The sequence below is a fragment of the Danio rerio genome, chromosome 25, assembly GCF_052040795.2.
Source record: "Danio rerio strain M-AB ecotype USA chromosome 25, GRCz13ab, whole genome shotgun sequence".
Classification (NCBI taxonomy): domain Eukaryota; kingdom Metazoa; phylum Chordata; class Actinopteri; order Cypriniformes; family Danionidae; genus Danio; species Danio rerio.
In genome coordinates this window covers 10,627,501-10,645,987 of record NC_141045.1, presented here as the reverse complement: position 1 = coordinate 10,645,987, position 18,487 = coordinate 10,627,501, and the positions used below count along the sequence as shown (strand labels likewise).

Below are 18,487 nucleotides of genomic sequence, written 5' to 3'. Positions count from 1 at the left end.
ATTAAAAATAAATAAATACAAGAGAAAATAAATAAGAAACAGCAATGAATATGATTAAGCAGCATAATTAAAATTAGGACTATTTACCCTGCTGAAAAATCCAGCTTAAACCAGCCTAGGCTGGTTGGCTGGTTTTATCTGGTCGACCAGGCTGGTTTTAGAGGAGTTTTGGCCACTTCCAGGCTGGTTTTCAGCCATTTCCAGCCTGGTCTTAGCTGGTCAGGCTGGGAGATGACCAGCTAAAACCAGCTTGACCAGCCTAGCCAAGCTGGGAGTCCAGCCAAAACCAACTATGTCCAGCTTAAACCAGGCTGATCGAGCTGGTTTTAGCTGGATTTGGCCGGTCATTTTCCAGCTAAGACCAGCCTGGAAATGGCCAAAACCCCTCTAAAACTAGGCTGGTCAACCAGCTAAAACCAGCCAACCAGCATAGGCTTATAGACTTATTTAAGACTTACTTAAGATTTATGACTAATTATACATACTTAAGACTATATTATCATTTTCTAAAAGTATTTTTGCAATAAAATAATTAGAAACAAAGCCACAGAAACTAAATTAGCAGACGAGCAGCTGCGCTATTTGCGTCATAACTACAAAACCAGACACACTTTTTTCACTCTCACACCAACATAATACATTATACATGATTAAACATGTGATTAAACAACAATAGCAGCATGTGCATCAATATAAATAAGAAATGACCTCTCAGCATAACCTACATCCACAGGTGCAGCGGGTTGGATGAATTAACCCGAACAGAAGACAGATCATCTCTTAACCTGCCTCATGCGCTCATATATCGTGTCTGTCCGGCTTTAGCTGTGTTTACTACGGTCAGACTTGTCCTGTCACAGAAGCTATAGTCACTCGGGGACTCTTAACCAGACAGGTTAGTTGTTTCCCCATTGGGAGGTTGTTTGACTGGGCTCTTGTGTGCAGTAAGTGATTGGAGGGGATGATGGGAAGGGTTTGGTGCGGGACACGAGACCCTCGAGACCAGAAACCCAATCAGAGAAGTAGGGATGGGACTGTTAACCGGTAATTCAGGATTTCAACTCAGTCATAGAACTGATGTACCTCCACTGGCAGATGCAGAGAACGGGATTGGAAGAGATTTAGAGTTTCTTTCAACAGTTGAACACAAAAGAAGATATTTTGAAGAGTGTTGGATACTGGTAGCCATTAATTTACATAGTAGAATTATTTTTTTTAAACTGAATAACTTCCCAATTTTTATTAAGTTACCTTAACTACTATCTGTACATAATAAGTATATAATGCACTTATATAATGTATATAAATATAACGTACTTATAAGCTTAATAACAAGTGTGAAAGAGAGATGCTGAGTCCTGAAAGAAATAAAAGACAGGAGTTTTTTTTTTTTTTCTCTCTCTAGCGTATACCTGCCATGAGCCTTGCCATTTCCTCAAATATGAAATTGCAACCAAAAAAGTACGGCTGGCATTTGGAGGAACTGCTGAATCCGTATAAGTTAGAACACTCGAATTTTACAAAAAGTTCAGATGTGATGTGAAAAGGCTATTTTGTGGAATGGTGAAAGATGGCGGTGAGAAGCGTGTTGAAATTGTTATTGCCTGCACTCCTGCATGCTTTCTCCTAATTTTCTGCACTGACTGACGGGGAAATTTGCGGAATTACACTTAATGGATTGAAATATGATAAAAGGCACAAAAAGGAGCCGAGTGTAACTTCATTCCCCAGAGGTGATTTACACAGAAGTTGCTGCTTTGGATGTTAGATAATTAACTGGGATGTTGATAGAGAGCTCACTTAAATATTAACTTTGTCTCAGGAGCAACTTTTTTTCACTGAAGTAAAGTAAGAACGAGATCTTGATTCCTCATAATGATTACTCATAGAAAAAGTTTCCCATCAAGAAATTAAAAATTGGTATTCATAGACTCTATGCATGGTGGTGCAGTAGGTAGTGCTGTCGCCTCACAGCAAGAAGGTCGCTGGTTCGATCCTCGGCTCAGTTGCCATTTCTGTGTGGAGTTTGCATGTTCTCCCTGCGTTCGCGTGGGTTTCCTCCGGGTGCTCCGGTTTCCCCCACAGTCCAAAGACATGCGGTACAGGTAAATTGGGTGAGCTAAATTGTCCGTAGTGTATTAGTGTGTGTGTGTGAATGTTTCCCAGAGATGGGTTGCGGCTGGAAGGGCATCTGCTGCATAAAAATGTAATGGATAAGTTGGCAGTTCATTCTGCTGTGGCGACCCCGGATTAATAAAGGGACAAAGCCGACAAGAAAATGAATAAATGAATTTACTCTACGCCAGTGGCAGAGATGGTAAAATTACACACATCCTTTACTCAAGTAGAAGTACAGATAATCATGTTTAAAACGATTCTGGTAAAAGTTGAAGTACTGACTACACTTTTGTACTCAAGTAAATGTAAAGAAGTACGGCATGAAATATGTACTAAAGTAATAAGTCTTAATTATTACTACCTGTTTTAGTTTCACAGTGGTAACTACACTACATTATGTACAGTTGTGCTTGAAAGTTTACACACCCCTTGAAGAATGTGTTAACATGTGAATACATTGAGTTAGAGAGATCATACAAAATGCATGCTATTTTTTATTTAGTATTGTCCAAAGTGGGATATTTTACATAAAAGATGTTTACATATTCTTCACTACACACAAGTTTAGCTGAATTTATTAAAATAACACTTTACATAAGTCCACATGTTTTCAATACTGTGTGTGGTTTCTGAGAATCTACGAGTGTTTTTCTGCTTTGTGATGATTGTTTGAGTCTTTTGTTTGTTCTGAGCAGTTAAACTGACTGCTGTTCTTCAGAAAAAAAAAAAAAAAAAAAGCAGATTTTTCTATTTTCCAGCATCTTCTGTGGATCTAAACCCTTTCCAGCAGTGACTATATGATTGTGACATCCATCTTTTCACATTGAGGATGATTGATAGACTCAAACGCTACTGTTAAAAAAAAAATGTTTAGCCCCCCCCTAATGCAAGGCATGCAAGGCATTAAGAGGTGAGGAGTGAAAACTTTTAGAATCCGAAGATCAGGTAAATTACACCTGATTAATATGTTCCAGGATGAATCTTAGTATTTCATGTTATTTATAAAGAGTACAAGTAAGTTGTCTGAAAAATAATTACTGGAGTAAAGTACTGATACCAGAAAAATATACTTAAGTACAGTAACAAATTTTTGTACTTCGTTACTTCCCATCTTTGGCCAGTGGTCCCCAACCTTTTTATCACCGCGGACTGGTCAACGATTGACAATTTTAGCATGCTTGCTTAGGCAAGCATCAACCATTTACTCAGAGGATGACAAGCTGACAAAACATTGCTGTAACTAAATTTAATGGAGAAAATTAAAAAGCACAGCAGTCTTTGTATGGAATATACACATTTAGGTAGACTAATTATCTCAGACAAAGTATGAAGCTGATTGTTTACTTCTTGTCAGGTGACTCGCGGTGTGCTCGTGGCATTCTGTAGATGATTTTAACTTAGAGTGCCTGTAAAACACGAATGAGTCATGCCGCTTGCGCCTGCATTGGAAATAACGAAACAGCTTGTCATTTGCGATCTCCAGCAGTTGATCTTTTTCTACAGACAGGCTGGATTCACCTGATTTGTTGACTTATAGGTTGTGGATCCTTGGCAGTTTGTGGGTCTTTCACTGGGCATTTTTCCCTTCACAAAGAAACTTTCCCAAGATGTTTGTTTCTTAATCATTTTGCTGCTTGTGTCCGAAATGTAAACGAAAACATCTGGTCAATTTTCAAAATAAAAGATATTTCAAAATGAAAGGTCTTTTAGACTTAGATAGTTAATAAAACAGAAATAATAAATGATTTATTGTGCGGCCCAGTACCAATTGACCAATGGAGCATGTACTGTTCCACAGCCTGAGGGTTGGGGACCACTGCTTTACGTCTATCAGTGATGAGCTAGATTTTTTTTTTCTATTAAATATTAGGAAAGATTTTGGTTGAACATGATTTTTTTTTTCCAGTGGAATATTAAGAAAACTTTTTGGATGTACAGTGGGGAAAATAAGTATTGAACTGGTCAAGGAGCTGTTGTTAACCTGGAATTGAACCAGGTTTAGGTAAAAACCCAAACAATACAAACATAAAAAATGAACAAAACAAAAAAATCTGAAAAATGAGTTCTGTGAAATAATAAAATGACACACGTAGAAAGTGCTAAGCTACTGAAATGTATTTAATACTTAAAATGTTTTTTGTTTGTGTTGTTTTTTGGCGATGGCAGCTTAAAGACGCCTCTCATATGGAGAATAAAGTCACATGAGTTGCTCAGGTGTGATTTTTTTTCTCAGACATCAACAGTGTAAAAATCCTAATGATTCTGGGGGTCTCGTCTATCCAAACTGATCTTTAGTTTGTATTTTCTATTGGATTCAGGTCAGGTGATTGACTAACCATTCTACAGCTTTATTTTCTTTCTCTGAAACAATTTGAGAGATTCCTTGGCTGTGGATCATTGTCTTGCTGAAATGTCCACTCTGGTTTAATCTTCATCATCCTGCTAATGTAGATCTTGGATTGAAGCAGCGAATATTAATTTACATTGAGGAAGGGCAGAGGGTTGCTGAAAAACTACTGAGAGATTTCAGCTGCTGTCTGGGCTTTCACTACCTTTCTACACCTTCCTTTCTTCATGTATTCAATACTTTTTCCCTCAGTCTCTTCACTTTATTACACATAACTTAATTTGTCAACTAATTAGTTTTGTTTTCTTTCAATATATGGATTTCTTTGGTTGCTGTCAACATCTCGTGAACATTTCAATCAGCGGCACCTTCAGTAATATGTTTTCTGAGAAAAAATGTGACGTGTTCAATACTTATTTTCCCCGCTGTAATTGTGGCCCTTGGTGATTCATAAAAAGGCAGTAAATGACTACAAGCACTTTAAGAGTAAAAAAAAAAACATTCCCAGGCAACACAAATTGAATACATGGATCCTGATCATACATTGGGGTCTTAAGAACAAAACGATTGTTCTGCTCAAGAACCTGAACTTTATTTACCACAATATGTGATTTTTTTTCAGTCAAATATTAAGTATGCTTTAGGATAAACATGTTTTTTTTTTTTAAGTCGAACATTACGAAAAAATTTGGATGACATTGTGGCCCTCAGTGATTCATGAAATTCCAAATCAATGGCCACTACCACTTTAAGAATTTAAAAAACACACACACACACAAAAAATGCAGGGGTCTCGATGATACTACATTGAGGTCTTAAGAAGCAAAGCAATTGGTCTGTGCATGAACCTAAACATTATTTCCAACATTATGTCACCATTATTTTTTTTTCTGTCGAATATTAAGAAGGATTTTGGATGAGCAGGTTTTTTGTTGTGGAATATTGAGTACGGTTTTGGATAAATTTGTGGCTATGGTGTTCCATAAAATGGAAGTTAATTATGACCAGCACTTTGATTGTAAACAAAACATTATTTACAACTGTAATGGCAGCTTACCATTCATCCTCCCACCAGAGGGAACTCTCACCCAAATATTGACTGGGTACTTCCTCGGTGGCACTTCCTGGTAGCCACCATATATAAGCACACTGCTTATGTCTGTTCTTTGCGAAGTATTGCTAGTTTCACTGCCTACTAAGCGGTTTCCTACTGCTGTTTCTGTCATTGTGTTATGACCTTTTTGCCTGCCCTTTTTGGATTTTGGACTCTGCCTTGTTTGCCTTTTCGGACTGCCTCTTTGTTTACTTGTCGTTAGTTGTGGGCAAAGCGAGGCTTCGTGAAGCACTGAAACAGTCAAAGCAAATGTGTCGAAGCTTCGAAACTGATCAAACCCCCACTCTACAGTGACATCTAGTGGTCATTTTTTTATGTATTGCACTGAAACAGCTTCAGCAAAGAACAGTTGAACAAATTGAGGCATTAAACCCAACTTTGTACTTTGTATCCTTGATCCTTCAGGTAGCATAGTACAGTGGTTAAGGTGTCAGACTGCCATGCGGGGTTAGTAGGTTTCAAAGCCAGGCTTGGGCAGTTGTTTTAAAAATGCTTTAATACCAATTGGTAATGCTTTGCTCTTGTATCATTTTGTTTCAGCATTGGTCTGATATCCGAATAAACAATTTGTGAATAAATATGTCTTGTTTTTGTCTTAAAAACAGGGTTGTTGCTAGATCAAAAACGGTGGCCTGAAGTTATCAAGAATTATTTATATTATTCATTAAATTTCCCATTTATTGTATTTTATTAATGTCTACCCAAACCCTAAACCCAACCATACTGTAAAAATATTTATTATTGTTTTACAGTTTTACAAAAATGATGCTAAATTGAAGGTGTGACTGCAGCTGTACTGTATCCTATTTAGGCTACACAAAACAGAAACATGATTAAAATGCATAAACCATGGTTTCGGAGTATTTGTACAAGTCGGGATTCGAACCCAAAACATCATGCAAAGCATAGAATCAATTAGCAAACACACAGTCCTCTAAGCCATATGAGACAGAGATTGATTGTTGACCTTGGCAGTCAAATGAGGATTCGCCAGGTCTCGAAACGTTTCTAAGCTGATCGATGCTTTGAATTGCTTTAGTCACGTGACTAGGTGTTTCGAAACACTTTAGTCACGTGACTTGGGTGCTTCGGATCATGCTTCGGTGCAGTGTTTCGAAACACTTGCGCTTCGGGATCTCGACACTGTGTTAAAACATCAGTTTCACGTCAGCCATCCCTACTTGTCGTTGTCTGGTTCATGATCACGATTCTGCCTTTGTTTGATGCTAGCTGTTTGTTTTATAAACTTCCAGCTTTTGGATTCAATCCGCCTCCATGTCTTCACCTACGGCTCAAAAACACGGTATCAGAAATTCTGGATTTCACATAACTCTTCATGCTGTCCCAAGTTCCCAACACAAATCGATTAAGTTAACTTAATGTTTTGTTTTTTTTTTGCTTTACAAATTTAAGTGAATTAAACCTAAAACAATGAAGTTGTCCCAACAAAAAATAAGAATTCTATTGTTTCGCATCGTTTTAAATAAGTAGTTTGAACAAGCAGCAAATATAATTTTTTGAGTGAACATTTATTATTTTCAATCCACAACAAACAATTTTTAGCCTGTACACAACATGCTGATACTATTCCGGCTCATTTATAAAGCAATTCACGTACCGAACACCGCTCCAAGGTTCCTCAATATGACATGCACATGTGTTTTTCCCCCTCAGGTCCACCGTCAGTGAAAAATCAGTCTTGGGTATTGGATCGATTCCCAGGATCTGACTCCGGAAGTTACACAGGTCAGTCATTACAGGTGAAAGATTAAAGCTTGGACTGGATTTCTAGTGTTCAGTGCACATCAATAACATCTCTCCCATGGCCTCTTATGCTTTTGGCTGGTGTGATTATATCGTGCCCTTGGGGGGTGTCTTGGGTCAGGTGGGTTGATTCAACTTTGTATGGAGGAAAAGATCTCAAAAGATGAAATGTGCTGTCCTTCATTTTAAAATCAAATATCAGAAGAAATAAATGGTGTTACGGGCTGTTTAGATCCTGTTTTCTGTAAAAACAGGATCTATTTTTCTAAACCAATCTGTTTTTCGTTTTTCTAACCCTGACCATATCTTTAAAAAGGAGGCGTTGCACCCAACGCCACCCCTAAATCCAAGAATCATTCATGTTTCCCCTACAATCCAAATATATGCGCTATAGGTGAATTGAATGAACTAAACTGGCCTTAGTGTATAAGTGTAAAGGTGAGAGTGTATGGGTGTTTCCCAGTATTGGGGTGCAGTTGGAAGAGCATTCGCTGCGTAAAACATATGGCGTAATAGTTGGCGGTTCTTTCCACTGTGGCAACCTCTTCTAAATAAGGGACTAAGCCGAAGGAGAAAGAATGAATGAATGCATGTTCTGATCTACTGGGATTTTCACACACAACAATCTCCATGGTTTGCAGAGAGTTACAGAACAGGTGAGCAGCACTTTTGTGAGTAAAACTGCCTCTTTGTTGCAAGAGGTCAGAGGAGAACGACTTGGCTGTTCCGGCTGATAGAAAGGCAGCAGTAACTCAAATAACCAGTGGAGGTCTGGATAAAGAGCATCACTGAGCACACGGCATTTCAAACCTTGAAGCAGACGAGCTCCAGCCGCAGCAGAAAAAGAAGGAAAGAACACCGCTGACACTCCTGTCCGCTAATAACAGCAAACCGAGGCTACAATTCACAGAATTGGAAAAAAAAAAGACTGGAAATAGGTCACCTGGTCTGATTAGTCTCCATTTCTGCTGGAACATTCACACGATAGTGTCCGAATTTGGTGAGATCAACAGGAAAACAAGGATCTATCCTGTCTATCAGTGGTGTAGACCAGGGGTTCTCGACTTGGTCCTGAAGGCAGTTGACCTGCAAAGTTTAGTTCCAAGCCCAATTAGACACACCTGGGCAAGCTAATTAAGCTCCTACTAGGCTTTCTAGAAACATCCTTGCAGGTGTGTTGAGGAAAGTTGGAGCTAAAGGACACCGGCCCTCCAGGACCGAGATTGAAAACCTCTGGTGTAGGCAATTTTCATGGCACTCTTTGGGCTACGTAAAGGTCCTGTGAAGGGCTTTGAAATGTGCATTTTTGTATTCGATATTTGACATAATCTAAACTAAAACACGAAAAGAGAGCGGGAAAATGAGTAGCCCCTCCCCCTTTGAAAAAAACAGGCAATAGTGTTTTGTTTTTATCACATCTCTGCCAGTAAGAGTGGTTGAGCTCAAGCGCATCATATGAAAAGCAAATGAGAAGTGTCTTGAAAGGGGTGGGGCAAATCAGACACTAGCAAGCATTTGATTGGTCAGAGGATTTTATGAGTATGAGGTGATGTCAAAAAAAGAAATCGCTGACCCTTTTAGATGGAAGTGACAAACTATGTGACGTTAATGTTTATTAACTAATTTCGAGAGAATCATGTGCTTATGATTGATCACAGCTGGTCCCACATCAGCTCACAATTGATTCATCAATGAGATGATTCCTAGCTCACTATAAATAACCAGAGTTTTCTTATCTCAGTATTTTCATCTTGAAGAATCCCCTCGATCCACCCCCTACTTCCCATTCTTTCCAGATGGGCAGCACGATAGCCCAGTGATTAGCACTGTTGCCTCAAAGCAAGAATGTCTCTGGTTAAAGTCCCGACTAAACCAGTTGATATTTCTATTTTGAGTTTGCTCGTTCTCCCCATGCTCGCATGGGTTTTCCCCAGGTTCTCCGGTTTCTTTCCACAGTACAAAAGCACGCAACCTAAGTAAATTGAACATACCAAATTTATACTATAGCCAAGCTCTTAGCAAGTGAACATCTCTCCTTAGCCATCCTATATCTGTTATTAGCCAGAAATAAGTCAGGGGAGTTCATCGAGATCTACCGGAGCCCATGGCTCAAGGATCTCTTAGGTTCAGGGCTCTCTCTCTCTCTTATTAATCATCAGCTAAGTGTGAACTCTTTAAAAGCCTTGTATGTTTATATTAATTTTATATCTTCTAAACATGAATTTAGAGACTGTTTTTGAGCAGAGTAGCTTAACGATATTGTTTCAATACTCTTACTAACATCTAAAAAAAAACTTTATTTTAATTTCACGCTTTAATACTTATTGAGCATCATTTAAACACCATGTTGTTCTTGAGTGTTGATCATGTTCATTTCTTTATGACTACTGTAAATTTATCTTGAGTTAGCCTCTTCCAGTTGTTTAACATGCAACAAAGCTCAGATCTGAGTATGATTTTTCTTGAATATGACAATGAGTTCACTGTCTCCATATTCATCATATTTCAATTCAACAGAGCACCTCTGGGATGTGCTGAAACAGGAGATTCGCATAATTGATATTCAGCCAGCAGATCTGCAGCAACTGCTTATTCTCAAGTCAATATGGACCAAAATCTGTTTCCAGCACCTTGTTGAATCCATGCCACCAAGAATTAAGGCAGAAAATGTGGCCTTTGGCACACTTACCAAAAGCCTTTGTAATTAAAATGGCATCTACTCTTGTGTTAGTCTGACTGTTTTTCATTTTCCTGAGCTCTTCTTAATCTTGGATCCAGAGCAGAAGGTTGTTATGGTCATTGATGAATTAGGAGTACAAAAGAGATTTCTGCAATGAAACAACAACGAAAAATACCTCTCTGCATAGATTTCTTTAGGTAGTCTGAATACCACCCGGTGACCTGCTTGGACCTTCAACCTCTCCATGATAGATCATAGTTCTCAATTCCTCCAACATTGTCTACACTGGTTTGGATGTTTGTCTCAAGGAGAACTCGTTTCCTCAACTGAGCCTAGTTTCTCCCAAGGTTTTTTCCCCTCATCCATTGGTGAAGATTTGGTTCTTTGCCATTGTTGCCCCTGGCTTGCTTGGTTGGGGCCGGTGGAGCTGCTCTTCAGTGTATTGTATTCTACAGCAGTGTTTCTCAAACATTTTTGGCCATTCCCCACCTTGGAGATCGGGAAGGGTTCCTAGCCACTTGTCCCATCAACCAAATCTTTCCACCATCCATCCATCCATCCATCCATCCATCCATCCATCCATCCATCCATCCATCCATCCTTCCTTCCTTCCTTCCTTCCTTCCTTCCTTCCTTCCTTCCTTCCTTCCTTCCTTCCTTCCTTCCTTCCTTTCTTTCTTTCTTTCTTTCTTTCTTTCTTCCTTCCTTCTTATTCCATTTATTAATTAGGGATCGTCACAGCAGAATGAACCACCAACTTGTCCAGCATATGTTTTACGCAGTGGATGCCTTGCTTTAAATATAACTTTTAAAATGCATTGAAATAACATCACATTTTAAGCACATTTAAAAATCTTTTGCACAATTAAGGAAGGGTTGCTTCACTAAGTACAGTATATTTTCTCCCAGGCCTTTCTATTTTTATGTTTAACCATATCTCTACCAGCGACGCAGTAAGTAGTGCTGTCACCTTACAACAGGTACGTCACTGGTTCGAGCCTCGGCTGGGTCAGTTTGAGTTTCTGTGTGAAGTTTGCATGTTCTCCCTCCGGGTGCTCTGTTTTCCCCCACAGTCCAAAGACATGCGGTACAGGTGAATTGGGTAGGCTAAATTGTCTGTAGAGTGTGAGTAGGTGTGTGAATGACTGTGTGTGTGTGGATGTTTCCCAGTGATGGGTTGCGGCTGGAAGGGCATTAGCTTTATTTGTATAGCACTTTTACAATGTAGATTGTGTTAAAGCAGCTTCACATAAATGGTCATAGTAATTGGAACAGAGTAGTTCAGGGCATCCGCTGTGTAAAAACGTGCTGAATAAGTTGGTGGTTCATTCCGCTGTGGTGACCCTGGATGAATAAAGGGACTAAGCTGAAAAGAAAATGAATGACTGAATATCTCTACTATTCCTAAGCTCAATGTATAAGCAAAATTGAAAGTAAGAGTAAGTAATATAGTGGTGCTGTCGCCAGTACTTTGAATGCGAAAATGCTTTCAGTTCAGAAATTGAATGTGCGTGATCCAATTTGAATAAAAAATGTATTATAAGTTAAAATTAGCATAACATTTAAAGAAAAATGAGTAAATGAGGGTGAAAATACATCACCCTTCGAGTAAGGTCAACATGATAGAGGGCATTCAGCTTTCTCCATCTGTGCTATGACACCCGCGTTTCATTCTCCTTGGCTACTTAAGGATGCCATTGTTTTGAATGCATGGTCAATAAATAAAGGGAAAAAAAAGTGTTGCTCCCCTCCTAAAATGCCTCCATTGCTGATCATTCCCACTTTAAGGCTGTACTCACACTAGGTACAGTTGCCTCGAACCGGGCCAAAGCACGCTTCCTCCCTCCCGTCTCCCCCGACGGCCCGCGCTCACACCACAAACGGGCCTCGGCACGTTTACGTCATCGCGGCTGCACTGTTTAGTGAGAAGCGCTCTCGCTAAGCAGCACAGTGGAGATTTCTTTAGTTATATAGTTTCAGTCGTTTGTTATGCAGTGACATGCAGTCAGATATTTCGCCGAACAGATCCGCCACTTTTGCCGCTCATGAACAATCATAAAGCCCTCGTGCTGCAGGAATGAGGAGGTCTGCTGAAGGTGCGCAGCTGTCGTGCTGTGAGGAGTTCTCGTCTTTTAATAAACTACGGCAGTTTGCATTCACTGAACAGTAAGAATGAATAATAAATCCATATGAAACAGTCCCTTAAAAGTCACGTCTCGCCTTTCAGTTTCGGGCTTTGGTGCGTTTTGCGCTCACACACAAGCGTACCGTGCCAAAGCCCAAGTGACCAGCGCTCAGGCACACCTCTTCCAACCGGGCCAGGGCCGGCCAAGTGAACCGTGCTTGAGCTCGATTTAGCGCACTCACACTTCTCAAACGATCCGGGAAACGGGCCTGGGCACAGTACGGATGGCATAGTGTGAGTAGGCCCTAAGAAGTTATGCTATTTGTATTAAACTGAACAGAATCTATTTTTAAAATACTGAATCTACACCAGCATTCTTCCACAACTCCACTCCCTGCCTAACATACTGGAATGTTCCACAATCTGAATTATTGTTATGGCTTAGTTTTCTCTTTTCTAAATCTAAGTTAAGCTCTTTAACACAATCAGTATAAAAGCGGTATATAAATGGTGATAAAACTTGACTTGACTATGGTGTTAATGTTGAACAATGGCATTTACGAAAACAACCCTGTACGTTCTATTCAGCTAAAGCCTCTTTCACACCCTTCTGACATCCATTTTACTACAGGGTGCAAAATTCCTCTTAAAGCCTGTCATTTCAGATCTGATTTGGTTACAGATCGGTGCATATAGGGTTGAAAAAGCATCACGAAAGCAGATCCTCATTCTGTCTGTTGCTCTGACCTCTTAGAACCAGACGTTCCTCCTGACGCTCCTCTGGGTCACAGATGATAGAGAAATCCGCCATTCGCACAGGTCCCTAAGGAGAATCCAGGAATCAGAGGTTAGTGGTCACAATCCAGCTGGGAGAAGCCAGAAGTGGCTGTCAAGCTGATAAGTTGTTGTTTTGTACCGCATCCGTTTAAGAGCCCAGACAAACTCTGTCCTGAAACGACCTCCTAAACCCGTCCTGCTCCGTCACAGTTTAGCGCAAGCCGTTACTCAACTCCTTTTACTCCTAAATCTTTTAAGTAATTTGTGGGCTATTTCACATGCCATCTGAAAATTATTACGCAGCCATAACTAGGACATAAGGGATTCAATGTCAATGAGTAAAATTAATCTATTGTGACTAAAGCTGATATAAAGTCAACGAGAAGCACATTTTAATCACTCTTCAGTCTTTCAGTATGATCCTGCTGCTGTCTGCCAATGTACAGAAAAACTTGAACAATGTCAGAATACTCATATATATATATATATATATATATATATATATATATATATATATATATATATATATATATATGTATATATATATATATATATATATATATATATATATATATATATATATATATATATATATATATATGTATATATATATATATATATATATGTATATATATATATATATATATATATGTATATATATATATATATATATATATATATATATATATATATGTATATATATATATATATATATATATATATATATATATGTATATATATATATATATATATATATATATATATGTATATATATATATATATATATATATATATATATGTATATATATATATATATATATATATATATATATATATATATATACACATACATATATATATATACATATATATACATACATATATATATATATATATATACACATACATATATATATATATATATATATACATATATACATACATATATTTACATACACATACATACATACATACATACATACATACATATATATATATATATATATATATATATATATATATATATATATATATATATATATATATATATATATATATACATATATATATAAATAAATTCAAAAACCTCATGAAAGCCATAGAGCATTAAAATAAATGCTTCAAAATAATGTACTTTCTGTGATGATCTAAAGTATTTTTGGAATATCTATTTCAGACGTTAATGGCTTTTGCTATGACCATCCTTAGAGAAAAGCAACTTCTTTGAGAGCCTTGAATTGTCTGCAGACCAATCTCAGATATGCATGTATCAGTGCACGTTCGCTTTATTGGAGCATTTTTCTGTTATTTCCACATAATTGCACACATCTCATCGTAAAAGCTCTTGAAGAATACACTCTCATCTCCTCCTAAACATCTCTCACCCAGATCTCTCACAAGACGTAAAACAAGATGAAGTGGTGGGGAAAAAGTGAAATAGCTCTAATGCTTCTGTACAGTATCAAGTTTCATCGAAGTTCAACAGTGCAGACGTCAAAACTCATTTATCACAAATCCAACACTACAAGGTTCACAAAGATAAAAACGTCTGGTTGAACTTTGCCAACAAAAGCCTTTTATTTTTTTTTTGCTCTACTGTGATGGAAGATTCATTTTGATATAAAATTCGCCAAGCGTTTCTGACATTTATTGATCAGTGCTTCTTTATTAAAATGTAGGCCATCTCCTACCTGCTATTAATAAGAGATGATTTATGAATAACTATATGACAGGAGATTTTATATGAAAACCCTCAAGTTTACCCTTTGGATTTTCTTTTTGGACTACTTACATGACATTACTTTGCTCAGACAGACTTGGATATGAAACTTCAAAAAGTAGATTGACTGTATGATTTGTTTGGCATGTTCTGTTTCTTATACTGTTAAATCACTTTGAGGACCGATGTATTTTATATATAGTCATGCACCACTGATGATGCATTTTGAAGCTTGACAGTTTAAAAACTTTTCAAATATACTTTTGTTATATGCAAAAAAATAACAGCATTTAAAATAGCACAAGCATGGTTTGTTATATACCCGTATAAGTTCAGAAGAATGAGAAAACTAGGACAAAAAGCTTGATTTAAGAGGCCATTAAAATGTATTCATATAAACCAAAAAAGAGAATCTAAAAAGGAAACTAAACCAAGGTACAGGACAGACCATAACCCCTTTTCACACAAAAATAATACGGGACAATGATGTGAACTGAGGGTATTTAAACACAAGAGCACAATGTAAATGTGACTAAACAAGGCACAGGTGAGCATAGTTGACTAACTAATGATAACCATATAAACAAGCTAGAACTAACATACAAGAATAAAGAAAGCACAAGCTAAACGTTTAGAGTGAATTTAAGGTATTTAAACAAAAGAGCACAACGTAAATGTAACTAAACAAGGTACATGTGAGCATAATTAACCAACTAATGTGTAACCATATAAACAAACTATAACTAGCCACAGGAAAAGGGAAGTAAGCTAAATTTTAGAGTGAATTGAGGTTAAACATGAGCACAGTGCAAATGTAACTAAACAAGGCACAGGTGAGCATAATTAACCAACTAATGAGTTACTATATTAACACACTAGAACAAAGCTAGAACTAACATTTAAACAAACGGATGTGTTTTTCTGTGATTTGTTTAATGGGAACACTGATGTGGTGGTGTGGTGAAGCCAAAAATAAATTTTCACTTGTGGACAATTAGGACAGAGTAGTAAACAAGACAAGACAGCTGAGCATAATTAACCAACTAATGAGGAACTATAGAAATAAAATGTAGCACACGCTAAGTGTTCAGAGCAAACTAGGGGTATTTAAACAAGAGCACAATATAAATATAACTAAACAAGGCACAGGTGAGCAAAATTAACCAACTAACGAGTAATCATAAAAACAAACTAGTACTAACATACAGGGGGAAAGGAAGCACATTCTAAATGTTGAGAGCGAACAGAGTATTTAAACAAAGGTGTATAATGTTGATGTAACTAAACAAGGCACAGGTGAGCATAATTAACCAACTAATGTGTAACAATATGAACAAACTAGACTAACATACGGGACAAAAAGGAAGCACAAGGTAAATGTTCAGAAAGAATTGTGGAGATTTAAGCTGCGGTCACACTGGGCTTTTCCTCACATAGACTTCCATTCATACGCATGCGAATGCGTCAGACCGGAAACACGGGGTCATGCGTCTTGTTTCGCAGGAAGTTCAAGCTTGGTGAACTCTGACCTGTGAAATCGCATCACTTGACTGCGTGAGATCAGTCGAGGATCAAAACACGACCTCTCTTTACAGAAACTTAAAATATGGACCAATCACTTGCTTTTTTTATGTCTAATCATCTTGTTTAATCCCGCCCCTTTTCAAAGCACCGCACAACAGAATTTTGCATGCTCAAGCTCTAGTCTAGTTTGATCGAGGTATAACCATATAAACAAACTAAAACTAGCATACAGGGAAAAACAAAGCACAAGCTAAACGTTCAGAGCGAACTGAGGGTATTTAAACACACAAGCACAATATAAATGTAGCAAAAATTAACCAACTAACGAGTAATCATAAAAACAAACTAGTACTAACATACAGGGGGAAAGGAAGCACATTCTAAATGTTGAGAGCGAACAGAGTATTTAAACAAAGGTGTATAATGTTGATGTAACTAAACAAGGCACAGGTGAGCATAATTAACCAACTAATGAGCAACCATATAAACAAACTAGAACTAGTGTACAGGGAAAAAAAAAAGCAAAAGCTAAACGTTCAGAGAACAGAAACCAAAGGTAAACGTGATGTCTGGTTTTCTGAAATTAACTGATTAGAAATAATAATAATAATAATAATAAAATGCAAATATAATGTAAAACTAGTAAAAAAAAGCAAAGTAATAATTTTTGCAGTGTAAATAATGATATAGTTGATTTGAATATACCAATGTAAAATGCATTGTAAAAGTGAAAATAATGTAAAGAATCAATCATGTAGAGGTGATAAAGTTAATTGCATCCTTTTGTGAAGCTAATGCTTGATGTACACTCCTATGCTGGACACGTATGGTTTGTTTGCCCTGTATTTGTTTGTTTGTGAAGAGCCCCAAAATATTAGCTCTCAGTCTGGGTTGCATCAAGCCCAGCAGAGTAGATATTATCAGGTGACATTAAATGCCACATTTTGCCAAAGAAGACATTCTTGTATGTGTTATTGGTTTGCACTGGCAGTAGAAAACAATAAGAGTAATATTCCTAGAGCAGGTGAAGTGCAGGAGAAATGTCTTTACTGTAAAAGCAGCATGTTGTCTGTGCAGGATGAGTTATCAGCAGTCGGCTGAAAGCAGGTGATTTATTGAAGATATGACGAGCTGTCACTGTTCATCTGAGCCACATTCTCAACCAGTAAAAATGTCACCGCTCAGCAGTGTGAATTTGTGGATGGTTTAAAACAAAATTTAGGTTGCTTCTGCAGTCAAAGACATCATATTCATACTTCTTCAGTATTTAAAAAATAGTGAGTGGATGAATGAATGTGTGGATGAATGAATAATTCTAATAATAAATGAGTGATCGAATAAACAAATTGACTGAGAGATGAGTTATATGAGTATGTGAATGAATGAGTGAATAAATGAATGAGTTAATGAAAGAACAAACGAGAAAACAAATGAATGAGTGAATGAACATTGTGTGTGAATAAATAAATAAAATAAAATATATAAATATATATTAATTAATGAATGACTAAATGATTAAATGGGTGATTGAATGAACAAATTAATGAATGAGTGCATAAATGAACTAATAAATGAGTGAGTGTGAATGAATGAGTAAACAAATAAATTAGTGTGAAAGAACAAATGAGAAAGTGAATGGACAATGAGTGAGTAAATGAATGAATTAGCTAATTAATGAGTGAATAAATGAACGAGTGAAAGAACAAATGAGAAAGTGAATGAACATAGATGTGTTTAAATGAATAAACAGGTTAATGAATGAGTAAAAGATTAAATAAGTGACTGAATGAACACATTGAGTGTGTGACTAATGAGTGAGAGAACAAATACATGAATTAGCGAAAGAGCGAATGAGAAAGTGATTGATTGAGTGAATTAACATACTGATGAGTGTGTGGATGAATGGACAGATTAATGAATGAGTAAATTATTAAATGAGTGAAGGAATGAACAAATTAATGAGTATGTGAATGAATGAGTAAACATAAATGAGTTAGTGAAAGAACAAATGAGAAAGTGAATGAGTGAATGAACATTGAGTCTGTGGATGAATTAACAGATTAATTTATCAGTGAATGATTAAATGAGTTATTGAAATAATAAGTGGGTAAATTAATGAATTAGCTAATTAATGAGTGAGTGAATGAATGAACAAATGAATGAGTAAGTGAATGAATGAACTACTTAATGAGTATGTAAATTAACAAGTAAACAAATGACTTAGTGAAAGAATGATTGAGCAAGCGAATGAATGAGTAAATAAACATTGAGTGTATGAATGAATAAAAATATTAATAAATGACTTAATTATTAAATTGG

The 18,487-nt window shown here is 36.9% G+C and overlaps 1 long non-coding RNA gene across 1 annotated transcript in view; it reads left to right on the top strand.

Annotated features, from left to right (window-relative positions):
* LOC141380900 (uncharacterized) overlaps window positions 1–18,487 on the top strand; it is a 201,638-nt gene that overhangs the window by 91,825 nt on the left and 91,326 nt on the right. The window contains exons 3-4 of the long non-coding RNA XR_015526192.1: window positions 7,254–7,325; window positions 12,902–12,994. This is a non-coding gene — a long non-coding RNA (uncharacterized LOC141380900). The remainder of the gene's footprint in view (window positions 1–7,253; window positions 7,326–12,901; window positions 12,995–18,487) is intronic.